The 27,549-nt window shown below is 46.5% G+C and overlaps 1 protein-coding gene across 50 annotated transcripts in view; it reads left to right on the top strand.

Moving 5' to 3' along the window:
• Positions 1 to 27,549, top strand: part of Epb41l2 (erythrocyte membrane protein band 4.1-like 2) — a 174,960-nt gene that overhangs the window by 65,166 nt on the left and 82,245 nt on the right. For 11 of the 50 annotated variants that reach the window (XM_087566155.1, XM_087566118.1, XM_087566104.1 and 8 more), the window contains exon 1: positions 18,977 to 19,070. The gene's annotated coding sequence lies outside the window, so the exon portion shown is untranslated. 50 annotated transcript variants of the gene reach the window in all.

Below are 27,549 nucleotides of genomic sequence, written 5' to 3'. Positions count from 1 at the left end.
TGTTCCAGTGCTCACCCAGTACATACCAGGTCTGTGCTAGTTAGGCTGACGGCTGCTGCAGTCTTCCTCCTGAATTGGAACTTCCAGGAAGCTCACTTAGGGCCATACATGACTTCTGCACAAGCATTTTTCTAAAGCCCTTGGTGTGTGTGTTTACATCCAAGAGGAACAAGTTACAGCCATGGTTGTAAACTCTTTACATTTTTCTCAAAAGTGTAAAAATAATATCCATGCTTTTACAAAGAGTAAGTTTTTCTGAAGAATAATAAAGCAAAATGCATCAAGTGTATATGTGTCTTCATGTTGCTTTTAGTAATTTGTGGACCACATGTTGTTATTTGAGTGTTTTGGCTATGATTTTAAGCTTTAAAAATCCTAGAATAGGGGTTGGGGATTTAGCTCAGTGCCCTAACCCTAACCCTAACCCTAACCCTAACCCTAACCCTAACCCTAACCCTAACCCTAACCCTAACCCTAACCCTAACCCTAGGAAGCGCAAGGCCCTGGGTTCGGTCCCCAGCTCCGAAAAAAAGAACCAAAAAAAAAAAAAATCCTAGAATATATGTAGACACTTTCAGGTTCAGTTGAAAGTTCAGATAACACTGAATGTTTTTAGAGTGTAGATATTTTAGAAGTTGGGAAAGAAATACTGTACTGTTAGAATTAGAGCCATGTCACTAATGTGGCAGATGAGGGAAGTGGGAAAGGAATAAAGCAGAGACAGACATCCTGTTCATGTACTGGCCCTCTGTACACCCGCTTGCTTGCCTGTGATCCTGTCAAGCAGAGACAGACATCCTGTTCATATACTGGCCCTCTGTACACCCGCTTGCTTGCCTGTGATCCTGTCAAGCAGAGACAGACATCCTGTTCATATACTGGCCCTCTGTACACCCGCTTGCTTGCCTGTGACCCTACCCCCCCACCCGCTTGGCTGCTGCTGAAATTGCAGCCTGTTTAAATGAGCTCCAGCAACTCCATTTCTGCTTGCAGGCGTTTGCTAATTCTCAGTAGAATTAAGAAGAAACCTATGTAAGGGCCATTGTAGGCTTTCCAAGATTGGAGTCCTGTACAAAACTGAGGTCTTGATCAGTGCGAACATCTGCGTCTGACTTAATATCTATCCCATCCTCAGAGGGTGCTGTCTCCCTCAGAGGCTTCACTGTTGACATTTTTGCTCCTATGAGGTTGGAGAAACCGTGAAATCTGCCCTCAGCGGCACTGCCCTCAGCGGCGCTGCCCTCAGAAGGTTTTATATACTATATCACTCAGGAAAGGTCTCTACAGTTCTCATATTGTGGTGACTTCCAACCACAACATTATTTTTGTTGCTGCTTTATAATTGCAATTTTGCTACTGTTATGAATCTTTTTTATTTGTGCATACACTAATAGTTTTGAATTTATTTGAAGATTTTTTGAGATACTTTTATATTTACAGTTCAAATGTTATCCCCTTTCCCAGTTTCCCTTCTGCAAACCCCCAACCCATCTCCCCTGTTTCTTTGAGGGTGCTTCATCTCCCATCCACCCACTTCCGCCTCCCTGCCCTGATATTTCCGTACACTGGGGCATTAAGCCTTCACAGAACCAAGGGCCTCGCCTTCCATTCATGTCTGACAAGGCCATCCTCTGCTACATATGCAGCTGTAGCTGTGGGTCCCTCCATGTGTATTCTTTGGTTGGTGGTTTAGTCCTTGGGAGTTCTGGGGGTGTCTGGTTGGTTGATATTGTTGTTCTTCCTATGGGATTGCAAACTCCCTCAGCTCCTTCAGTCCTTTCCCTAACTCCTCCACTGGGGTCCCTGTGCTCAGTCCGGTGGTTGACTGAGAGCATCCGCATCTGTATTGGTCAGGCTGTGGCAGAGCTCCTGTCAGCAAGCGCTTCTTGGCATCAGCACTAGTGACTGGGTTTGGTGTCTGTATATGGGCTGGATTCCCAGGTGGGGCAGTCTCTGGATGGCCTTTCCTTCAGTCTCTGCTCCACACTTTGTCCCTGCATTTCCTTTAGACAGGAACGATTCTGGGTTAATATTTTTGAGATGTGTGAATGGCCCCATCCTTCAGTCGGGGGCCATGCCTAACCTCTGGATATGGTTGCTACAGGGTCTACCTCCCCTTTGTTGGTGTTTCAGCTGATGTCATCCCTGTTGGGTCCTGGGAGCCTCTTGCTTTCTTGGTATCAGGGACTTTCTGGTTGCTACCCCAAGTTCCTCATTCCCCACTGCTACACACCTCTGTTCAATCCCCTGACCCTCTGTACATCTACCTGTCTCTTCCCACACTGATCCTGACCCCCTTTCCCCCTCTCCCCATTCCTCTTCCTCCCAGCTGTTATGAGTCTTAATGTAAATATTTGATATTTGACCCCTGTGACCCTCAGTTCCCGGTGCGGTCACCACCCACAGGTTGAGAACCAAATGCACGTTCATTTGGAGCAGAGTTGAGTTTATCTAATAACCATGAAGGCAAATGGTAAACTGAGCTGTGTTGTTCCCTAGAAGCAGCCAGTTTTCGTCATTTGCTTCTGACTGTATTTTTTGGCTACCATCTCCATAATGTAATCAGACAGTTTTGCCTTGAAGTAAACTGTGCAGTTTCCCTTAACAACACTCTGGGTCTTGAGGCTGATCTCGGTGCTGAATTCCATGGCTCAGCAGCTGCCAGCTTCAGTTACCCAGAGCCCACTGCTTCTGCCTTGCCTGAGTCTGGCTTTTGTGGCTCTGGCCTCTTCTTCCGCACTGCACTCTGCCTTTGCGTTGGTGCCTTAGATAACTGCATGTACTTTTTCATGTAGGTGGGTGCTGCCTTGCCATTGGTTTTCCATTTCATCTTTTTCTTCTTTTCCTGTCTTTGCAAGTTAATTGAGTACTTGTCTGATTTCAGTTTACCACCACTTAGTGGTTATGTCTTTGTCTTATTGATGCCCAATCTAAAGTTGGATGCATCCCTCACTGTGATAATGGTTTCAGTGAAAGGCTCTGCTGCTCAGCTCCTTGACCACCTCCTCCCTCCCAGTCTGTTTGGCCACATTCTTCTCACCATCCTGCTGAGTATTTGCTCACTTTATCTCCTTCACAACTCTCACATAGGTGAGTTCATTCATGGCTGACTTTAATGTTGATATCCAACGAAACACTAGCCCCAATCCCCAACATTGGGAAGTGGTTGTGTTTTTATTCTGGTCTCTTGAAAAACAAAGGAATAGGCATTAGAACAGTGAAACACTGAACAGATTTATTACTCTCTTCTAGTTCTTCAGAAAATATAGAGCAGACCTTATTTTCTTTCCTAAGGTCATCCCCTCATCCAAAGACAGTACTAGCAAGCTTAAGCTTCAGTAGGTCTTGTCGTCTTTTGAATTAGAATTTTAAAAAACATTTTAGATATCCCCATTCCCTTTCCTCCCTCCAGACCCTCCCATGTCCCTCCTCTCTATTTCAAACTCATAGCTTTTCTCCCTATTGCTGATGTGTACACACACACACACACACACACACACACACACACACACACACACACCCTGCTTAGTCCATAAGATGTTATTTGTATATGTTTTCAGGGCTAACCATTTTGGTATGAGAATAAATTGGTGTGTTCTTCCCTTGAGGAAGACTGTGTCCCCACTCTCAGCATTCTGTAGTTGGCTTACAGGGCTGTCCCACTTCAATGTTAGCACGTCTATTGGTGTCCCTGCTCAGGTTATGTTTAGAATGCCATGTTGGTGACACATCGAGGGTGTTGCTGAGAGACAATCTCACAGCAAAATCCCCATTCCCCTGACTTTTTAGAACCCTTTCACTTCTTTTCTTCAGTGAGCCCCGAGCCTCAGGTGCTAGCGTTCCATGGTAGGTGCATTACTCAGGGTTGGGCTCCATAGCTCTGCGATCAGTGTTCTGCAATGGTTGAAGCTTCTTGTCTGTTACAGAGATACGTTTTCTTGACTAAGGGTATGAACTACACGTATCTGCAGACTTTATTTTCTTTGGGACAGATGGTCCTCAATAGGGCTTCTGATCCACATCTTCTTCCATCGTTTGCTGGGTAGAGGACATGTCCTAGGTACTGTGACTTGAACCTCAGTGAACACGGCTGAGCTGGGATCTGTGCAGTGGGGTGTAGAGTCCTTTAGGTACATGCCAGGACTGCTGTGGCTGGGGCGTATGGTAAATTAGTCTTCGCTTTCGGAGGATCTGAAACTCATTTCCAGAGCATCTGGGCTACTTTGCAACCGCACCAACAGTGAATGAGAGTTCCCTTTCCAAGTCTTCTCTAGCATTTGTTGTGAGTTGTTTTGCCCATCCTGGCCTTCTGACAGGGGAAGATGAAATCTCAAAGTCGTTTTCATATGCTTTTCTCTAATTGTTAGTGGCGATAAACAGGTTTTGTGATATTTCTTAGCCAGTTTTATTTATATGTCTAAGAACTCTGCTTAGAATTGAAGTCTACTTTTGAATGGGTCATTTGTATGTGTGTATCTGTATTTATGTATATGGATACATATATGGATATGTATTGATATGTGTGCATGAATATATATTTATTTATTCACTCTGGATATCCCTTATCAGATGTATAGCTAACAAAGATTCTCCTCCTCTCTGTGGGCTTCTTCTTACAGAAGCATCGTAGTCTTATGAAGTCCCACAATCAATTGTTGCCTTAATTCTTGGGCAAGCAAAGTCCTACTCAGGAAGTCCGTTCTTAAACCTGTATCATGTGGATACCGCCTATGGTTTCTTATAGCAGTTCCAGTGTTCATGCTTAGCTCTCTGGTCCCCTTAGTAGTTTTGTTCAAGGTGAGATTGGAGTCTGATTTCATCACTGTACATATGGACATCCTGTTTTCCCAGACCATTAATTCAGAATGTTTTCTCTTCTCTAGCACATGTTTTTGTTATGTTTGTTAAGTAGTAAATGGCTGTAGGCATGTGTGCGTGTGTGCGTGTGCGTGTGCGTGTGCGTGTGTGTGTGTGTGCGTGTGCGTGCGTGTGTGTGTGCGTGTGCGCGTGTGCGTGTGTGCGTGTGTGTGTGTGCGTGTGTGCGTGTGTGCGTGCATGTGTGCGTGTGTGCGTGTGTGCGTGTGTGTGTGTGCGTGTGTGCGTGTTTGTGTGTGTGTGCGTATGTGTGTGTGTGTGTGTGCGTGTGTGTGTGCGTGTGTGTGTGCGTGTGCGTGTGCGTGTGTGTGTGTGTGCGTGTGTGCGTGTATGTGTGCGTGTGTGTGCGTGTGTGTGTGTGTGTGTGTGTGTGTGTGTGTGTGTGTGCGTGTGCGTGTGTGTGTGTGCTGGTCTGTGAGTCTGTTGTTGTTCTGCTGTCATGTTCCTTTCTGGGTCCCTGGCATGTGTCCTGCCCTCTGGAATGGCAGGCGGGCCCCGCAGCAGTGTTGGTCCTCTCTAGGACTATTTGGCAGCCGCGGGCTTTTGTGCTTCCGTATGAATTTGGAGATAGTTTGCTCATTTTAATTTTTCCACTTCGTTCAGTGTCTTCACATACAGTTCAAGGATGCACTTCTTCTGGGCCTGGATTAGGTTAGAGTTATTCTTTGTTCACCATTTAGACATCAGTGGATGAATTTAAAGTTCTCTGGATTAATTTCTCCTAAGTTCTTAAAAGTCCCATCTCGCCCCTTACTTTTCTGTTTGTGTCTGTTGCACAGCTTTCTGTTTGGTCCTTGCCAATCCTGGGTTCTACACCTTGTTTTCTACACTGTGTTTATACTACCAATGGTGTCGTAGGACCTTAAACCCTTTTCTCTTGCATAGAAGAAACCTTGCATCCTAAACAGCCATTCCCACTCTTCCCAAAGCCCCGGAACCTGCACTTCCACTTTCTGTTGCCATGAGCAGAGCACTCAGGCTCTAGGTTTTCCCGATTCTCAGGAGCACCTTGTGTGTGTGTTCTCGTGCGCACACACAGGCCTGTGCACTTTTGATTTATTCTTTAGGCAGGGATTTGCTATGTTCTCCAGGCTGATCTTCAGCTCCTGGCCCAGCCTTCCAAGTGCTGGCATTACACATGCGTGTGATCACATTGGTCTAACACTGTTTTTCATCTTTTTCTTAAAACTGCTAACCCAGCAGGTGAGTTTGATTTTATAATCAAACTGTTTTTTTCTTGTTGTGATTGGCCATTTGTAAATACATTGTGAGAAATGTCTGTTCAAGTCACTTCACGTGTTCTGTGTTGGAGACCCTTGTCACATACATGCTCTCGAGTATTTCTGGCTATTCACTTGTTTGCTTTAACACCCCCCCCCCCCCCCTCCGTGGGTTCCTTTAATTTGGTAAGGTCCAGTTCATCTGTTTGCTTTCTGTTGTATTGCTCTTGGTTTTATATTTAATCCAGAAAAATAATGAAGATTTATTTACACACTTTTTTCTTAAAAGCTTCTATATAGATTTTACTCTGGCATTTGGTGTTTGTTGCACTTTGGACTTACTTTTATCTGTAGTGAGATGAGGGCTCGCGGTTTTCTTTGGCATAAAGGTAGCTGTTGTCCCATCACCATTTGTTAGAAGACTTTGTTCATATTGATAGACTTGCCAGTCTTGTTCTGGGCTAACAGTTACTGTTCATTACCCTGTATGTATTTTTTATTCCAGTGCTATAATGTTTTAATTAGTATTTTAATTTTCAAATGGAGCTCACTTTTGTCCTCTCTTTCAATATTAGTTTAGCTACTAATATGGTAGCCCTTCAAGTCTTTCTTTACAGTACTTCATACTTTTAGAATTATCTTGTCATTTTCACAAAAACCAGCTTGACCTCTGGTTCATTCCTGTGTCTATAGATCTGTGTGGAGGGCAGCGACTGCCATTTCTGCACCCCCAATCCTCTGGCTCGTCCAGCACTCCTCCTACACTCACGGCTTCCTTCACGCCGGCCAGTGTTTTCCAGTGTGTGGCGTGTCTGCTAGCTCCTCAGTTGAGCTTACTCCTCTCATTTTATTCTTTTTGAAGGTGAGTGGAAACATTATCCTATTGTGTTGTTCATTGTGTAGAAATACACTTGCTTTTTTAAAAATATTAATCATTGCTGAACTGGTTCATTATCTTAAAACTGTTCTTTGCAGATTGTGCATTTCCCAGTAGGGATAATTTGCTTCTTTCCTCTTAGATGTTTTTTATGTTTTAATTTAATGCTTTTTATTTTTCTTAAAAACATAGATTCCTCCCCCCCCCGGGGGGGGAGGGGGGGACGACTTTTCTTCCTGGCTTGAAATTTGAATGAATGTTGGACAGAAGTGTCCAGGAGAATCCTCTTTTTCCTGATATTGAGAGGAAGGCTGTCTGTCTTCCATTGAGTACAGTGTTGAAGGGTGGTGAGAAGGTGTCTGTGTGCAGATTTTGCAGTGTGTCTATGATGGAAAGATGTTGTGTTGTGGTAAAAAGTGAAAAAGAGCGGAAGGGTTCCCTGCATGTACCCTGGCAGTCGCTCTCTTGCTAGTTCCAGCTCTGGCGGGCTGTTGCAACTAGTGCTAATTTATCTCCTTGGCCGTAAGTACTTTCTGATCCAGGCAGTCCGAGAGCCGTTTCAGTGCGGCACCCTGTCCTCACTCAGAGCTCCGTCCCGCCTCACACTGCCGATGGCTACTCTCTGAGCTTGGCAGCAGTCTCTACCCATCTAGTTCCCAGGGCGGGTTGTCACCATGCCAGGCATACACATCCCAGTTCCATGGCGGGCCTGGTGCATCCCGCCACCACACAGTCTCTTGGACACACCATACAATAGCCTCTGATCCAATTGATAAGATATAATTTGCCCATCTAGACAACACAAAATCCTGTACACATCGATCCCTTAAAAATAGTCATAACAACCTGTAACTATACGTAGAAAAGAATCTTAACATCTGCCGCCATGTTCTCTCAGCCCCTCCTCCCTTGTCCCCCCTTCCTTCTCATCCAATGACAAGCTTTGCTTTATCTTGTCCACCTTTACCTGCATAATGACATCACCCTACAATGCTGTGCGCTCATGCACTGGCTCGATCGCTCCCCGCTCTCTCCCTCCCTCCCTCCCTCCCCCCTCCTCTCCCCTTCTCTCCCCTTTCTCTTTTCTCCATTTCCTCCTCTTACTCTCTTCTCCTTTTTTGCTCTCTTCTATTTCCTCTTTTCCTGTTCCTATCTTTCACTTCCTCCTCCTCCTCTCCTCTTTTTTTTGGTTCTTTTTTTTTTTTTTTTTCGGAGCTGGGGACCGAACCCAGGGCCTTGCGCTTCCTAGGTAAGCGCTCTACCACTGAGCTAAATCCCCAGCCTCTCCTCTTTTTCAGACAGGTTCTCTCTCTATACCCTGACTGTTCTGTCTTGGAACTCACTGTATAGACCAGGCTGGCCTCAAATTCACAGAGCTCTCCCTGCCTCAGCCATTGGCCATTGGAGTACTGGGATTAAAGGTGTGTGCCACCATGCCTGACTCCAGGTGTTGAACTTTTCAAGTTGTTTTCCTGTCTTGATATGATCCTGGATGACCCTCCCATTTTTATGAATAGGATTATTCATTGGTGTCCTTTGGTGGCCATCCTTGCATACAGCATCACAGTAACTTACCTTCGCATGCGACTTAGGTCTAGTGGGTGCTCAAGCAGCTGCTTGGCTTGTAGTCCACACCCACTCTCTCCCAGAACATCTTGTGCGTCTGGCTTTTCACTTTTTAAGACTGTCTCCATAGTTCTGGGGAGCCCAACTTTTGATTTTCAAACTTGCATTCAGATTTCTTCAATTCATAACTGTAATCTGCAATATCTTTTCAACCCTTAAATCTGGTGATTATATCAGCTAGAGAATGTGATATGAGCTGTAAGTTCACCCAGGAGACAGTAGATAGAGCATCGGAAGTCAGGACAATGGGATATTTCTATATGTGTTTGGTATCTGTAGACAGCCCCTTTTGTTTGTTCTTCCTACGCAGAGGGTTTTAATGTCGTTCCTTTGGGAAGGTGAGGTCATCTTTTACAATGTTCCACTTTTGTATAGAAGGGTATGATCCAAATTGTGCTGGCCTAGGATACAAAAGGACACAAAGTTGGGGCTTAAACTCACTTGGGATGGGGTGGTGGAAATGCTGATGGGAAAGGAATGGGCTTGTGTTCTTGTTCAAAGAGGTAGTTTGTCCTCGGTGGACTCTGGAGTTCAAACCCTTATGGTGGGGAGCAGCTTGTGTGCTCCCCCTGGCTTCCCCTTTCCCTAGGTTGCTGCTCTGGAACCCCAGCTGGCCTTCTTCTGACCCTGCCTACTAGCATCATAGATGGAATCTCCTTGCTAATGTCCTCCCACCCCAGGCTGCCTCAGATGAGTCAGTGTGTCCTACCATGGCTGTAGAGATGTGGACCTCACCTTCCCTGATGATGGCCACCACAGACCTAGAGCCCATGCGGTTTATGAGAACTGGGTAGCAGGTGTAGGTCCCAGTATCGCTCTGTACGAATGCCCTGTATGTATGCTCTGTACGAATGTTCTGTATGAATGCTCTGCACGGATGCCCTGTACGAATGCTCTGTATGAATGTTCTGTACGAATGTTCTGTACGAATGCTCTGCACGGATGCTCTGTGATGCCGTTGAGCATCGTTATCCGCACTTGCTTTGGAGTCTTTCCTTGATGAACTCAGACTCACAGTGTCTGCTCACCTCTGCTGCAACCCTCTGGCTTCACGGCAACCAGGATCCATTCCAGGAGCCAGGATGGCTCATTCAAACAATGGCCCAGGATCTTGTGTGGCCCAGCATGTCCCACATGTACAAGGGCTGTTTACAAACTCACTGTATAACAAACTAGAACTCAGAAGTACCGTGGTTCCTTTGTTACCTTCCCCCTCCATGCCTTGTCCTCCTTAGCCAGTGTTTAACTGTGTAGCCCTGGCTGCCTGCAGTGTGCTCTGTAGACGGGACTGACCTGAAGTATTGCAGAGATCTGTGTGCTCCGCCATCCTAGTGCTGAGATTCAAAATATGCGCAACCACGTCTGCTATGTGGACACACATCCTAAGTGACTTTGTAGTTCTTGAACAGGCAAAGCCTTCTTAACTTCTGTACAAAGCCATTGCTAGTGCTTTAACATTAAATGCAAGGGCTGTGTGTGTGTGTGTGTGTGTGTGTGTGTGTGTGTGTGTACATGTATCTGGAACACAGACCAAGGTGGTAGGTTTATTTTTCTCCACATTTTATAATTCATTGTATATATCTAAAAAATGATTTTGAGAAAATTTATTAGAGTACAAATTATTCAGGCAGTCCTGTGTGTGGAAACATCTGTATCTAAATGCGAACGGTCGGGAGATGGGACTCTGTTTGGTTGGACTGTTGGGCTTTAAGACTTAGGCAAGGACCACAGTGCAGTGCTACAATGCCTAACACAAACTAGGTTAAGGTTCTGCTCCACATCGGTGGTCAGGATGCTGATCGAGATGGAATCCCACAGCCGACTGTGGAAATGCAAGACTGATGGTTAGCCACCATGGGATTTCCATTCTGCGCCGTTAAGGGATGGCAGAGACTTTGACCTAAGTCAGGATGGTTGGAATTTGGGAGAGCTTGTTCCTGAAGCAGACAGGTCACTGTGATGAGGAAAATGCTCCATGTACTTTGCAACATGAGCACTGGCACTGACCTGCAGGTGTGTCTGACAGGGGTTGTCTCTGTGCCTTGGCTGTCCTTCAGGGTTGTGACAGTTGCAGGTAACATTCCAAGCTCCTCTGTTGACAGTTGCTTATTTCCTTCTCTTGTGGTTGCTCTTCAGAATGGTTATTGTCCAGAAGTTGGGCAGTTTTATGTTCTTGGTCTTTAGCTCCTGAAGACGCTCACACTGGTTAACTGCACCTGGTGCTCACCTGAATCGGAGGGTTTGGAACTGGCGTGGTGAAATTTGGGAGGCCTATTTCTTTGGATTTTTATTTATTGATTTCATTGTTTATTTTTGGCTGTTGAGAAGTGGGTGTTGGTTTTTGTCTTGCCTGCAGATGAAGTATTTGACTAGGGGAATCTGTTGCTGTGGGAGCGATGGTGTCAGGAGGTGCCCATTGGGCTGCTGGAGCCTGTCTTGGTATTACTTCAGTGGTTTTTAAGATAGCTTTTTCTTAGTCTTAGCTGTTATGGAATAGCCACATGCCATAAATATGTTGTCCAGATAAATACTCTTCATATGAATACAAATTATTATTACTACTCCTTAGAAGCTTCTCAGACTTCTGCCACTGTGGCTCTAAACTCCCTGTTACGGTGATGGCAGCTGCAGCTTTGCAGATGCACGTTTATCTGCTTTGTTCTGGTTCAGTTGGAGACTTTTCTCAGGTTTTCATGGTTCCGTTTTAAGGTAAAGTAACTGTCTTGTGTCTATTAGTTTTTCCCCTAAAGTTTGCATCAGGAAAGTGCAGTTCCTCTAAGCAGTTTGTAGGGGAACCAGAGTTGCTTCTGGCTTTTATAGGCTCTTCTGAAAGGGGAGAGCTGCGATTGAGTCGCTTACAGCAGCGGGGAAGATGTCTTGCAGCTGTGCTGTTTGGTTCTGCTCCAGAGATAGGATCTGTGTGCACTGTCAGACATCTTAAAGCCCGCCCTGGAAAGGGTTCGGCTCTGTAAAGGGAGTACTGTTCATCACCTCACATGTGCTTATGGGGTCTGTCGGTGCTGCTGGGCTTCATTGGTTTGTCTCGTGAGCTGAGCTTGTAGTAGACACAGGCCTCTCAGTTTCAGAATGGGGATCACAGTTGTAGTCTCTGCCTTGTAAAATCAGTTTAGTCGGGCCCTTGGCAAACACTGATGAGAACAAGTCGCCCGCCCTTAGACTCTTCAGCTTTAGTGGTGAGTTTCTCAGTTCTGCATCATACAGACAGGCACATTGACACTTGTTTGGTCGTGTTCCTCATGGTAGGTTACTAAGTACTGACTTACAGATCATGCTTATATATCAGAAGATGAAAGATTATACAGGAAATTCCAAACATTGAGAAGTTAAAAAAACAGAAGGAAACAATGCCTTCTCATTGGACATTGTTTAGCCTAACGGATTCTGCACTTCCTGTTTATTTACATGCATTCTGGGGGAATCGTCACTTATTAGAAGAGATTTTTCCCTCCTCTTTTCTAAGACGTGCTTTAAAGTTATGTAAGTGGAGTGTGTTGTCATCCTCTCAGCTGTGAAGTGTGTGGTAGCTGCTGCCTCCCTACCTCTTCCTTGGTGCTGGCTGTCAGAGCTCGAGGCCTGCTTACCTCTCCCTCCTGCACCACACTTTCCTAGCATCCTTAACCTCGTGGGTCCCTGCAGCTGCTGTCCTGCGTGAGTCTGGACGCCTCCCCCATTCGGATGGACCTTGCACTGCTCCATGAGGCTCCTTAAAAGTTCATTGGGAGTGTCTTCCTTGTCCCCTTTGCCCCGGGGAGCTCTACCCACTCTGATACTGCCTACCTACCTCGGAGCCTCTGCTGTCCCATCACACCCAGCCTTTTTGGTTGAGTAGTATGTAGGCACTTCAGTCCAAGTACCATCCAGGCAGATTTGATCCCCTTGTTCTATTTCCTGGTCCTTTCGGAAGTTTCTCTAGGCCCGCAGTATCCCTATTTGGCATTTGACTTCAAGTAGCCTAGGAGCTCTGCTCTCCTTTCCTCCCACAGCTGAGCTTACTATCCAGTCATGTCTGCTTGCTCACCAAACAGTTCTGCACCCCACCTCTCTGTTTGTACTTCGGTTGCCCCGTCAGGGATCGTTGGGGCGAGCATTATATCAGCTTCCTTTCATTGTATCACTTGTTCTCAAATGTCTGCCAGAGCAGTCTTCCAGAGACACAGAGTTAATATTATTTTCCATCGCCTACAGGGTTGAGTGAGAACATCTGAGTTCAGTACTGACCGTGCATTGTTTGGCTGTTGCTTCCGTTTTCCCATCTCCACTCCCCACCCCATGTTCCAGGCCGATGAGGTACTCCCCGTTCTCAACAGCACATTTATCTTTAACGTCCCGGGCCCTTCCCCACTGTTCCCACAGTCTGGAATGTACTTACGCCCACAGATCCTCTGCTCAGGCCGGGATGCTCCTTCTTATCCCTCAAGGTCACCTTGGGAGCCTTCTCCCGCACCAGTCAGTTACTGTTGCGTTGTCTGTGCTTCCCTTATCATGCTTACAGCTGTGTACTCCAGCCCTCCTCCCACACAGCCAGGAACTGGAGATCTCCTAGGCCAAAGTCTTGAACAGTGTACAGGCCTGCTAGCACACTTGAGTGTTGGAAGGAGGGCACTGGGTTGACAGCGCATTCTTGCTCAGGTTACCATGGAGTTCCAGGTAGGATGCTAGTGAAGCTGCGGTTGGGAGCCGGAGACCTCCAGAAGGACATCAGCAGCAGAAGTGCTGAGAGGTAGCCTGAGCTCAGGGGTGCACCTCACAGGCTGTGCTGGACTGAGCGCCAGGCACTGCCCCTCAGGTCACACCTTCATGTTCCTAATAGAAGCAATCAGTGTTCCGCTGTGTATAACTTGATGCTTGTCTTAGAACTTGTTTGCATTGTGTGTGGACAGGAGTGAGGACGAAGGTCTGAGGATGGCCCCAGGAGTCCCAGGCATTGAATTTCGGTTGCCAGGCTTGGCAGCAATCACTGTTACTCACTGGACCATGTGGCCTCTTTATGTTAACGGTAGCTAAAGGCTGAGGGATGTCTATGTTCTTTGTGAATGGGTGAACATTGTGTGTGGGTTTGTGCACATGTGTGTGCCCGGTGAGGCCAGCGCTTGTCGTTGGATGTCTTTCTTGGTTGCTCTCTTCATTATTTGTCAAGACAGACTCTCTGAAGCTGGAGCTTACTGACAGCTTAGGCCTGTTCGTCAGTGAGCCTCAAGGAGCTGCCCATCTTCTCTTGGCCCTCCCCCACACTGCCAGGCCTCCAGCTGCACTGCACTAAGAGCAGCCCTGTGTGGATGCTGTGGGCCCAGCCTCAGGGCTTCCTCCCCAGTGATGGCTGTTTTAAAAGCCAGACGAGGAGAGATTTGACGAGAACTGCAGGAGGTGGGTTAGTTTGCATTTTGCATATTGAGAAAAAAATAAATCAGCTTGGTTAGACAGATTATTATATTTGAATATCTTTTTAAAAATGAAATTAATATTGGACGAATTCAGCCAGAGAAAGACTCTGACAATTCTGACCGTCGAAGGCTTTTGCTAGTCTCTTGCCTTCTGGCAGTGTTAGCACTTCACTGACAGCAACTGTGGTCATTCTCTACCGATCCTAATGCCAGCCTGCTAAAGCCTTCAGTGGCCGATCCCTTCGTTCTGTAGCCGTAGGTAAGGGCAGTGGTTTGAGTGTAAGTTTAATGTTCTCCCAGGTGAAATAGATAGATAGTTAGGAGTGTTTTGCCTGCGTGTATGTTAAGTGTCCGAGGAGAAGGTGCTGGGACCCCTGAAATGGAGTCACGACTGTGAGCTGCCCTGTAGGCTGGGAATGGACCCCAGCCCCTCCACAGGCTTGGTAAATGCTCCATCCTGGCCACTAGCGTCCGCTTTAGCCTGAAGAGGTAAGTTTGTAGCAGTGGCCCTTGGGAAGGCAGTCCTTGGGAGGTACTGGCTTTTCTGAAGTACAGAAGTTGGAGCCGGCTGAGAAGTGCTTTAGATCTGCGCTTCTTGGTGTTACGTTACAGTAAAGGCCTCCTTTCTGTTTCCTTTAGCTTTGTCTTCCTTTCCCTTCTCTGCCCGGGCAGGGCATGCTGCAGTATGGGGCGAGGACTCGGGGGTTGGGGGGTGGGGGGGGTATGACTCACAATCAGCTATGTATCTTGGTTAGACCTGCTGCTGGCTCACTGTGCAGTCCAGATAGTGCCCTAGTGTGGGCTTCGGGCTCTCCATCTATTAAGGGCTGTGGCAAGGTACATGGACAGTGAGGCCAGCTTTGGCCTCGGCTTTGATTCTGTAAAGCCCCGTTTTGCTGCATCGCCTTGTAGAGTGGCTACAAGTGTCTACCTCTTGGTACTGTTCTCTGTGGTGAATTCATTTTATTTTGCTTGTTCACCTTTAAGCAGCCCGGGAATTGTTCCTACCTAACTGTAGCCTCTGTTCACTGCAGAGCGTGTCCCTGGGGAGTTGGTGGGACAACTCTGCATCTTTTCTGTACCTACATTTCTTATCACAAGTGGCCTAATGATTTGTTTATGTGTCTGTCTCCTGATGTATGTGGTCTGATAGCAAGGAGGAATTCAGCAAATGCTTCTTAAGCATTTCAAATAAAAATTTTAGGTACTGTTGGTTGGGAGAATGCCTCTCCTCTGGCTTCAGCAGACACCCTCCCCCGCCCCCCACCTAAGCAAATCAGAGTGGAGTTCTGCTAGGTGTCCCGCCTTCAAAGTGAGCTCTGAAAGGGCCAGATTTGAAAGCCTTTTACAGTAACTAATTGGTTTACCTGAACTTAGAAAGTCCGTCCTCTCTGCTTCAGCTAGCCCTGAGAACATCAGTCTGTTCTGTCTCTGCTCCCAGCAGCCCCCTTTCTCAGCTATTATTATTCATTCTATAGACTGAGGGATCTTCCAGGTCTAGGTGCCGCCCACCGTGCCTTCAGCAGATTAAGGTCACTGACAGTGGGTTGTTCTTTTGGCTTCTGACAGTCACAGAGTAGAGTGGAAAACAGACACCGTTGCTGAATTTTGACATTAGTCCAGTTGTATACTTCTGTTATGCTATAGTCTTTTATTTATTTATTTATTTTGTTAAGAGCTTTGTCAGAATACTTTTTGATACTTCAAAGCAGTAACTTTTTAATTAGGATATTTGAACCACCATCTTATTTTGCGGCGTGTGTGTGTGTGTGTGTGTGTGTGTGTGTGTGTGTGTGTGTGTTGGTATTTGGGAACTGAACGTAGCTCCCTGTGCATGTTAAGAAAGCTCTCTTCCACAGAGCTATGACCCCTACCCCTTTATTGCTTTCTCCTTTTCCTTGTACTCGCCCCACTTTGTCTCTGTATAACTTGAAAAAGCCAAGTCATATCGTGCATTTTTTCCTACAGATCTGTAGAATGCTGCATTTTAAGGAATACAATTGAACATGTGTGCATGATGATGCCAGGACAGAGGACTCATCTACAGATCAGTCTGTATTCCGAGCCTGAAAGCCATTAAGCGATGCTGTGTGGTCCACAGACAGTGTGCACCTGGAACCGCAGGTGTTCTCCCTGTCCTGCCTCTGTCTTCTGTTGACCCCAGCTTAATGGACCAGGAGCCACTGTCCTAAGACACAATAGCCTTTTAGAAAATGAACATCCATTTAAAGAGTCAGGAAACTCGTCCATAGTGGGGTCGTGGTGGAGGTGTACAGTCTCACAAGATGGTTGTTGGGTGGGAATGTCTCGTCCCAGTCAGTCCAATTGTCTTAGGAGGGAGGGGGCTTATTTGGGGTGAGACAGGCTTTCCATGTGGTTTCAGGGCTCTGCTAGGAAATTGTGCTGTCCGTGTGTCCCCTGGTTTGACAGGTGATGTTCACTTGCTAAGGAAGACTCACAGAATGTTCCTGGTCCTTTCATGGTGCCACAGCTACCTGAGTTTGCACTTTCCAGGGTTTGGAGTCTTGAGCTGACTGCCAGGTTATTGAGTCCTCCCCCCAGGTTTAAGATTAAAATCTCTATAGACTCTTATTCACAAATAAAGGATAATGTTTTCTACCCGACAATTGTACAAACAGTTCTCTTGACTAGTTATACAAACCACATTTTAAGGAGAAACTTTCTTATTTTAGTTTTATGATAATGATGGTACAGCATTAAAAATATAGAGTTTAAAAATATTTTTCTGAAGACGCATGTAACACATACAAGTGTGTGTCAACAAAATGCAAGCCGTGTTTCAGCTTGTGTACTTTGAATTGTTTCAGAATCTTTTCAGAAATAAGTAATTTACATGGTGTTGGACATTTGTTAATTCTCTGCCGACAATCTTGTGGCTAAGCTGCCAAGGCTGTTTCACCCCTGGGTGCAGTTTGATAATCTAGAAACCAAGGGTGTTAATGACAGAGATGGAAAGTTGCCTGCTTTGAAGCAGGCTCCAGTGTAGTTTTGGCCTTCCTCTGCATGGGCGCATGAGTGCAGGAGCACACTTAGTATCTTTGGGTTTATTTCCACATCCTGGAGCCTCAATAGATGCACTGCCGCTTAGTTCTCTCCATCTCTCCAGCGTGCGGTTGGCTCAGGGGTCTCATGAATGGGGTCTTCAGTTTGAAGCTTCAGAAGCTGAGTAGTAGCGATGGCTTCCATGGCTGTGAGGGTCAGGCTGCAGTAACGAAACATCAGAGACTGGCTGGCTGAAGCTCACCGTCCCTCCCACAGCTCTGGAGGTTGCACGTCCAGACTGAAATCGGCAGCGGCACTCCTAGTAAGACCTTGTGGGTTATAGTTAGGTGGCTGTGGTCTAAGTTCTCGTAGCCCCATTACCTTTATCATCAGGACCCCTTGCCCCAACCTCATTCCAAATTTGTTAGATCCTATTAAAGCCTCCAACCACAGAGTGCAGATTGTAGGGGACATGTTGCTTACTCCACAGCTAGGGTAAAGAAAAGAAGGACATGCAGGTGTGGTAGATGTTTGAGCTAGGGCTTGGAGACCTGCTGGCTAATGCCTAGGTCACTGGTGTTAGTGCTGTAGGTCAGTGGCTGCTGGGTTTCTTTATTCCATGGAGCAGTATGTTTTAGACAAAGTCTGAAACTGTATACGTAATAAATTTGTATGACCAATATTTATTAAAATGTGTTTTAAGAGCTTGTGAGTTGCTCAGTGAGTAAGGTACTTTTTGGCAACTCTGAATACCTAAGTTCAGTCTGAGACTCAGGGGGGAGGAGAGAGAGAGAGAGAGAGAGAGAGAGAGAGAGAGAGAGAGAGAGAGAGAGAGAGAGAGGGGAGAGCGAACACACTAACTAGCTCCTATAAGTTTCCTCAGACCTTTACATACTCACCATGGTGCGCGTACTTGTATATGCTTCTAATGTACAGAATAAGTAAGTGTAAGTAAGTTTAAAGTAGGTTTATAGTTAAAATTTATGAATAAAGGGTTATACTTTGAATTGAAAATAAAATGGGTTCTACTGAGGATCTCAGCAAATTGCTCTTTCACTGTGCAGGGAAAACTGGGGATAGCCTGCTTTCACTGTGTAGAGCAACACTAAAGTTTACATTTGTATAGTTTGACAGAGGAATCTTTTTGGAGCTGCTACAAAATCTTACCTTGAGTACGTCTTCTCATGAAGAAAACATTCTTTCTTGGCTATTTGGTACAGGTGAAATCTTGGTTATTGAAATATCTAAAATGCTTCCCTTCTGATTGGAATACTCTTTTCAAACTTTTCAGACCTTGCTATATCCAAGCAAAGTCCTGTTGGCCCTGTGTCTGCAGTGTGTCACCAGTGCAGATTTACTTCCCCCTTTAGGGGACAACCACAGGCAACAGCAGGGACTTAGCATGTTCTGTGAGTTTCTTGGACAGCCTTATTAACAACAGCTCAGAAGAGTTTCTCGTGCCTAATGTTAGAGTCTTTGGCTCTTGAGGGGAACAAAAATTACTACCATCAAACTGATGGGACCTCTGAGCTGGCTCAGTGGGTGAAGATGCCTGTTGCCAAGCCTGATGGCCTGAGTTTGATTTCTGGACTCACATGAGAGAAGGAATGACTGGCAGAAGTTGTTCTCTGTCTCTGTCTCTCTGTCCCTCCCTCCATGCCACCCTCCCTCTCTTCCTCTCTCTCTCTCAAGTAAGTAAATAAAATGTAAAATGTAAGGCATTCTTAGTAATGGTTTCAATCATGAAAATTGCAGTTCCAGAATGGGAGTTTGTCACTGAGACAGTCTTTATGTAGTTAACTGCATAGGAAGGCAGCAGGAAGCGCTTTGGGCCACATGAATTTTCTAGCTGAGGAATGAGGTGACTTGGAAGCAAGCTGAGCTTTTCTACTGAGCATGCCCTTCTCCAGCAGGGTCCCCTAGGGTGGGGCCTGCTCACTAAGCTCTAGGAGCTGGCTTTCCATAGGCTCTCCACAGCCTTCCAATGACGGGAAACAGGAGGCAGCTGGCGTGGACCTCGATGCTGCTTTCGTATGTGTGTCCAGAAGAGTTCTGCTGGAGCACTTGGTACTTGCTGCTTGTTTTCTGCTTGTGAAAGGAAGTTTGTTGTTGAAAGTGTGCTTATTAGTCTAGGAGGTTGGCAATGTGGGGTCTGCCAGTGCACTGAGTAGATGGGAGTCGGGTATGCATACTCTGGTAATAGAATGTTGTGCTGTTACATTTGCTGTAAGCCCCTTTCAAAGTGTGTGTGTGTGTGTGTGTGTGTGTGTGTGTGTGCGCGCGCGCGGGGGGAGGGGGGGAGACAGACAGACAGACTGAGACTGCATTCATAGGTGTTTTTTAGTGGCCCGAATCCTGTTCAGACCAGTCATTTGCATTTTTCTAGGTTATCTAACACAAGTAGCCTTTCGGATGGGGCCTGGGGAGCAGTGGGCTGGTTTGTTACCCACCTGTCCTGCTGCCTCACCTTCTACTTTGTTTGACACCTCCTGTCTGAGGAACCATAGGAGGCTCGATTCTTTTCTATTGGCTCTGAAGGCAATGCATAGTTGCATAGTTGTTGGGTTTGTTTTTTTTTTTTTTAACATTGAAGGGTGAAAAATCTCACTGTAGTAGTAATTTACAGAATCCCCCCTAATGTATCTGGAAAAGGAATTGTTCTTTAGCTCCTAGAGATGGGAACCGGGAACTCCCACAGTTCCGCCTCTGCAGTTGCTGTCGTCAAGAGCTATCGCTCTTTTCATAATGTTCTCTGTCTTGTTTCCAAACACTTAGTTTGGCTATACTGAGGGAATTCATTCTGTTGCTTAGATTCTGACATTTATATGGGATTAGGTAAGTTTTGTTTTACCTTTATCTGATTTACTCATCCAGTACTCTTCCTTTAAAAATGAAGAGAAACCTCAAACTGGTTTTATCGCTACTCCCTAACAGTAGAAAGTGGTACGCAGTGACCGGCTGGTGATCTCTGTGGCTCTGTTAACACCACAGGGACTGCCCTGCTGTAATGAGGGACCGTACCCCCCCTCCCCGAGAGCATGCATGTTTATATTACAGCATTCCGGGGCTTACACAGAAGAGGATTTGAAAGCAGGCCCCAGCTTGGTAGACTTGTCATAGTCTGGGACATTGATTAACTTTGACAAGCTTTTGTCTTATGACCCATTAAAATGCAGCGTCTGCAGCCCGCGTGTTTATCCCATGCAGTTAACCTTGGTGGCTTTGTCTTTAGCTTCTTTGGGAAGAGCCTGTAGAAATACAGCTGTTACTTTGTTGCCGAAGGACTAAGTTTATTTAGACAGGAAAAGGTAACTGGTTATTGATTAGCACTTGATGCCAAGTGCGAGCGTTCCAGTTGCATGAGCATTGTATGGAGAGGGTAGCTGTAGTGAGCTCAAGAAAATTGTGTTTCACCGTGTCTGTTAAACTCACGAGGAGTCATGGTTCTGACCCTGCTCTGAGAAGTATATTTGATGAGGATCTAATAAATGTTCCCTAGCTACTAGGAACAACGTAAAAGTATTATTGAGAAACCACCGGATGTATGGCATTGCGCTGGGAACATGAAGTTTTACTCATCTCACAAAAATGTCCCTCTTTATGGGCGCAGGGTAGCAGATGTGGCCAGAGAGGAGGTGTGGACAGGAAGTGTGACATCTCCGTGATTATGAGGCCAACTTGCTGCTGCTTTTCCAACAAATGAAGAGGAAGGTGCCGAAAGGGATCAGGAGCACTTACACGTGACTGTCTTACACCCACTTTCCCTTTTTGCTTTATCTTCCCTTTAAAAAAGATGCCCTGCTTTCAGAGAAGTGGTGCACGCCATGCTTCCCTTCCTTCAGCACACGGTAGCAGTGATCAGTCAGCTTCCCCGCACCACACCGTTCTGTCGAAGACAATACTTCTCCTCTGCCCTGAGGTTGGAAGGGTAAAGGAACAAGCAAGGCTTTCTCAGGAGCTCCAGCCTCTCATTTTAAATATAGAACCGAGAATAAGTTTTACTTTTTATTGCATTTACGTAAGAGTGTATAAGGTGTGTGTGCAGCGTGCCAAGGAGCATGGGTGAGCCCCAGGATCAAGTGCACAGCGCAGGCTTGGTGGCAAGGCCTCTACCTACTCTGCCATCTTGAAGGCCCATGAAAATACTTTATAAAAGTATTTATAAAAAAAAGGGACCACTATTCTAAACGCATAGGTTTTTAAACAGTCTATGTGAGATGAGGTTAATTTGTGGAATATTTCAGGTAGACTAACAAAAATCAGTTACTTTGAGCATTATAAGAGATGGCATTAAACTCCATTCGCTAGGAAGTCAGTTTCGTGCTTCTGAGTTGGAGTGGCCCGGAAGCTGTCTGTACTCACGCTGTTTCTATGTTTGGAGCTGGGGGACAGGGCAGGGTGGCTCTGCTGCGCTCTCAGTGTGTAAACCTGTCCTCATGCAGTGCGGAAGTACTTCATCTCATTAGCATGTTGGCTCAGTGAGAACTCCTTTCTCCTGCACTGCACCTCACTCTCTCACTTCCCACACTCGGTTACTCTTGGAGAGTCTCCAGATTGCTCCCTAGTATACACGTAGCTACAATGTGCATGTGAACATTTATTGTTTGTCTCTGTTGTAGTCAGGGCTTCTACTCCTGCACAATCATCATGGCCAAGAAGCACGTCGTGGAGGAAAGGGTTTATCCAGCTTACACTTCCACATTGCTGTTCACCACCAAAGGAAGTCAGGACAGGAACTCAAGCAGGGCAGGAAGCAGGAGCTGATGCAGAGGCCATGGAGGGTGTTACTTACTGGCTTTCTTCCCCTGGCTTGCTCAGCTTGTTCTCTTATAGAACCCAAGACCACCAGCCCAGGGACGGCACCACCCACAATGTGCTGGGTCCTTCCCCCTTGATCACTGGTTGAGAAAATGCCTTAGAGCCGGATCTCATGGAGGCATTTCCTCAACTGAGGCTCCTTTCTCTGTGCTAACTTCAGCTCGTATCAAGTTGACACACAAAACCAGCTAGTTTAGTCTCCTAGTATACAAGTAGATACATGTGTGCACGTGAACGTTATTTCTTTCACATACTATGCTTTCAAACTAAAATTTAGGTTAGTGAGACTGTTGATTTAAAATACATATTTGGGATTGTGATAGCTTTCTGCTTTTTAAGATAGGGTCTCGCTGGTAGCTCTGGCTGGCCTGGAACTCACAATGTAGAGCAGGCTGGCTTCAAACTTACAAGACCTGTGTCTACCTCCCCAGGGTTTCGATAAGAGGTGTGTACCATCATGCTCTTCCCTGGGATATAGCTATTCACAAATTGATTTCTCGGCTGTCTGTGGCAGATAGTCTTCAGCACATCGGTATTCAAACGCAACTCTATCAGTAGGCGTGCTCAGTGATCATGTGACTAAGGGGTTACCTCCACTATAAATTTGTAGCTGTGTTTCCCTTTTCTTTTTAAATAGCCCAGATGAGAGTTGGACTGACCTCTTACCTTGGTTCAGCTTCCTGTCTGTCAAGGTCATAGATGAGCTCCTGCTTGGCCTTCGGGTACATTTCTCTCACCAGGACTGCAAGCAACTGACTGCCTTTTAAATTTCAGCTCCATGGTCACCTTTAGCCATGTCAACTTCTGAATGCCTTTTGGCAATCATTTCACCCACAGGAGAGCATGTTATGTTATGTCACAGAAAATGGGACCCGACTGGTCTGGCGTGACGGGGAGGTCCTCTTTTCTGTAATTCCCCTCAGCACTCTGTCCTGAGCCGACTCCTCCTTAGGCTTTCTTCCCAGTGGATTGGAGATGATTACAACCTTGCTACAGTGTTCAGAGCCAGTTAAGCTGACTACCTCGTAGAGGAGGAATCTTTTCCTGGGAACACGCGAACGGATGAATGCACGTCTTCTTCACAAAGAAAGGGAGACCGCAGGGCTGCTGTAAACCAACAGAGTCTGCCCTGGGACCCATCGTGAATGTCCATACACGAGTTAGGCGACAGAGACTGAACAAAACATGGGTTTTAGGGGTTGGGGATTTAGCTCAGTGGTAGAGCGCTTGCCTAGGAAGCGCAAGGCCCTGGGTTCGGTCCCCAGCTCCGAAAAAAAAAGAAAAAAAAAAAAAAAGAAAAAAAACATGGGTTTTGTTAAAAAAAGAGACAGGGAAACTCGGTGCTCTGGATGAAACCCGATCTAGCCTATCCTGGAACTAGCAAAGGGCAGTTTGTAGCTCATGTCTTTTCAGTGTGTGGTCTTAATATCAAGCAGATGTTAGTTTACGTCTTTATAGAAGCAGTAAGCATTTTTACATCGATGCCGTTTCGCAGAGGCCGTGCACTGACCAATCATTTCTTTTAGAGTATTGTACTTAGTGGATAGCGGGCATAGCATTTCTAGACCATCTCATGCTTAGGAGAAACAAAGCTACAAAGACTCTTCCTCCTTCCTCCTCTCTCCTCCCTCCTCCCTCCTCCTCTTCCCTCCCCCTCCTCCCTCACGCTTAGCACACTTTAGACTAGTGAACTGTATACATCAGTCCTCGCAGCCATGTTGTCAGCCTGTTTTTATTCCTCTTTCCTCTCATGTTTATCTTCCCTTTCCCCTTCCCCTTTGCTCTCCCACCTTTCTTCCTCTTTACTGTTTAGTATATGTGAGAAGCATCACCCTCTGCTTCCTCAGTAGAACTGGGTAGCTGCTGAATCATCTGTCTGTTTTAATGGAAGATCGTGGGTATTAAAAAGACCTTCTCTCTGGCTGTGGGCAGTTTGGGGAGATGAACAAGTGGGCAGTTGTGGGTGTTAGCAAGGTTCTTTACTCATCTCTTAGGCTGTCACGAACATGGCAGATGAGTATTAATTTTGTTAGCTCTAGAAAACAGCTGAATTAGAACTGTCCACACATTGTCAATATATTTTTATATTCATGGCTATTTGTAGAAGAGTTTTGTTTCTGTTTCTCAGAGTGGAAAAAAAAAATCCCGCAGCCTATTACCACTAGTGTTGAAGTTTAAAAATGTTCCTGTTCCCCTTTTGTTAATCTTGGCTCCTTGAATACTTCTTTATGTTGTGGTAGGAGAAATGGGTTGCTTCTGGTCTTAGCACAGGGAGGGAGCCAATAGCCCTCCTTACGGTCTGGAGGAGACACCTGGAGCCGCCATTAGCGCTGACCCTGGACATTTTTCCGAAGTCGTGTGGCTGTGTGTTTTGTGTAGTGCTGATGACTAACCTGTGTTTTAAACAGCAGGTGTATAGTAGATGGTTTAAGCTGGCATAGCAGCAACAACTTGGTATAAATGTTTTTTTTTTAAACCACAAGGACATAAAGAGTGTTTTGTTGTCGTTTGTTTTAAATATCATTTCTACTAACCATCACTGGTCTCTGTTGATAGTTTTCTGCTTGATTGCTTGTTCAGTGATGCATGCTTTCTCCCCTGGAGCTGTCACAATAGTAGACACTTTCATCGGCCCCAGTTGGAGAATGCCAACATGGCAATTGTGTCAGACCAGCATCTAATGGGCTGTTTGTTCCTTTGGTTGTTGATAAGTAGAGAAATCTTTACTTAGTATATTATATAACTATATACTAATGATGGAGTTGGGCGATTCTAATTAAAGATTAATGAGCGCTATATAGTTTGAGAAATGTTGGTTTGTTTTGTCTTTGCTCGTTAGGCTTTGCTGCCTTGAGCACATCCTGCTTGCTCAATCTTTTCCCTTGTTGATAAAATGAGGATATCGGACCAGATTTTGCTTGTTTCTTGGTTTTTGTTTTTTGAGGCAGAGTTTGTGTGCATAGCTCTGGATATCGGGGAGCCTGCTCTGTACTTCAGGCTGGCCTCAGATTCAGAGATCCACTCTGCCTCCCAAGTATGGGGTCTGAAGGCCTGAGCCGCCACCTCCCGGTTTACATGAACTAGATACTTAGAGTTTCACAATGCCCAGAAAATAGTATTTTCTGAATAGCGATTGCCACCTTCCGAGGACCAGTCTAGATGCTCCTGCTGTGCATGAAAGAAAGAGCCGTGCCTTCGAGGAGTTCACAACCCCGATTTCCGTTTTTGGAAGCATACCACATGGCACCCGGTCTTCATTTTTCTGGGCGGAGGCCCCTCCACATCTGAATGCGAGAGTTACAAGCGTGGTGATTATGGTGAGCACATGTGGCAGTCACGCTGTCCTGATGCAGAGATTTGTTTAAGCGGTCATCTTGTAAGCAGAGTGGAGCTGGGTTGAGCTGTTTTAAGAACAAGCTTGTTTATATAGAGTTAGGTCTACCTTCATGCTGACTCCACAGCTTGGTAAGCTCTGTCCATTGCTTTCTGTTTATAGCAGCTGTGCGACTGAGTGATGTGGGCCAGCTCCGGGGTGTGGACAGGGGTCACTGGTGCAGTGTGAGGGGCAGCTCCGGGGTGTGGACAGGGGTCACTAGTGCAGTGTGAGGGGCAGCTCCGGGGTGTGGACAGAGGTCACTGATGCAGTGTGAGGGGCAGCTCCGGGGTGTGGACAGAGGTCACTGATGCAGTGTGAGGGGCAGCTCCGGGGTGTGGACAGGGGTCACTGGTGCAGTGTGTGGGCCAGCTCTGGGGTGTGGACAAAGGTCACTGGTGCAGTGTGAGGGGCAGCTCTGGGGTGTGGACAGAGGTCAGTGGTACAGTGTGAGGCCAGCTCTGGGGTGTGGACAGGGGTCACTGGTGCAGTGTGAGACCAGCTCCGGGGTGTGGACAGAGGTCACTGGTGCAGTGTGAGGCCAGCTCCGGGGTGTGGACAGAGGTCACTGATGCAGTGTGAGGGGCAGCTCCGGGGTGTGGACAGAGGTCACTGGTGCAGTGTGAGGCCAGCTCCGGGGTGTGGACAGGGGTCACTGGTGCAGTGTGAGGGGCAGCTCCGGGGTGTGGACAGAGGTCACTGATGCAGTGTGAGGGGCAGCTCCGGGGTGTGGACAGGGGTCACTGGTGCAGTGTGTGGGCCAGCTCTGGGGTGTGGACAGGGGTCACTGGTGCAGTGTGAGGGGCAGCTCTGGGGTGTGGACAGAGGTCAGTGGTACAGTGTGAGGCCAGCTCTGGGGTGTGGACAGAGGTCACTGATGCAGTGTGAGGCCAGCTCTGGGATGTGGACAGAGGTCACTGATGCAGTGTGAGGGGCAGCTCCGGGGTGTGGACAGGGGTCACTGATGCAGTGTGAGGCCAGATCCAGGGTGTGGACAGAGGTCACTGGTGCAGTGTGAGGGGCAGCTCCGGGGTGTGGACAGGGGTCACTGGTGCAGTGTGAGGGGCAGCTCTGCTTGGTTCACTTGCGCTCTGTATTTCCACATTAGCAGTTTGTCTCAGCTTCTGTTCTTTAGTTTTTGATCACATGGCTAAGCAATGACTTTCAAATACAATGTGATAAGTTTTTGTGGGGTAGAGCTACTTATGGAGAGAACACACTTAAAGCATGTTCTATAATCATTTCCACACACTGACACGGATCTTTTGTAAAGCAGGAGTTTTGTGATCCATTCATGGATGTTTTAAAGAACAGAAAGTGCACACTGTGGGACACAGTGAGCTGCTGATTTTGTTTCAGTCATTGTTTTGTTGCTGTGAAGGGACACCATGACCATAGCGATTCTTATAAAGGAACACATTTAATCGAGACTGGCGTACAGTTTCAGAGGTTTAGTTTACGGACATCATGGCAAGAAGCATGGTGAACAGGCAGACGTGCTGGAGAAGGAACTGAGAGGTCTTCATATAGATCCATAGGCAGCAAGGAGACACTCTGTGCCACACTGGACCCAGCTTGAGCAAGGAGACCTCAAGCCTGCCCCCACAGCAACACACTTCCGGCCACAGTCACCCCTGGTAATAGTGCCAGCCTCTGAGGCCTTCATTCACTGGCCTCGCACTCTGGCGGCTGTTCCCAAAGCCAGCACAGTGGGCCGTCCTGAGTGAAATGTGCACAGGTATTGGTTTGTTAACACGACAGTGGACCTCAGTTTTGTATTTCACTGCTTTCTGAATGTTTTGGCCATATGGTCAGGTGCTTGTTCCCCTGTCTCTTGTGGCCGAGTACTTAGCTGCCAGCTTATCTTGGTTAGCTTGTACAAGTGTGGGGCGTTTCTCTTTTAATTTTACCTAGATATTTATTCACTTCTCAAGATGTAATTTAGAAAGTGTATGCTAGAAATCAGCTTTGGTTTTATGTGACTAATGTATATATAGTCATCTTAAATATGATTGAAGGAAGACATTTTCTGGGCATTATAGATCCAGTTGTATCTCCCTTCCTGTTGGTGGGTGTTTTGAATTGTAAATACCTGAGAATGGGAAGACCCGTGGCTTTGGTAGTTTTAACTCTGTCTTCCTTTGTAGTACTGCGCTCAGAGACAGTCAGTCAGCCCTCTGCTCTGCCGTTTCACTCTCTCTCTCCTGGCTCCCAGGCCTTTCCTGTCTTCCTTCTGTAGGTAGTAGTGAGGACTCTCTGTGGAGTCCCCTAGTACTGAGCAGAACTGGGTCCCTAGGTGATCACAGCTCCCAAGTGCTGTCCCTAGTGCACATCTAGACTCTTTCAAAGCCTGTT

The sequence above is a fragment of the Rattus norvegicus genome, chromosome 1 (genome assembly GCF_021556685.1).
Source record: "Rattus norvegicus strain SHRSP/BbbUtx chromosome 1, alternate assembly SHRSP_T2T, whole genome shotgun sequence".
NCBI lineage: Eukaryota > Metazoa > Chordata > Mammalia > Rodentia > Muridae > Rattus > Rattus norvegicus.
The sequence above is the reverse complement of the archived record's forward strand: the minus strand, read 5'-3'. Positions and strand labels throughout refer to the sequence as shown.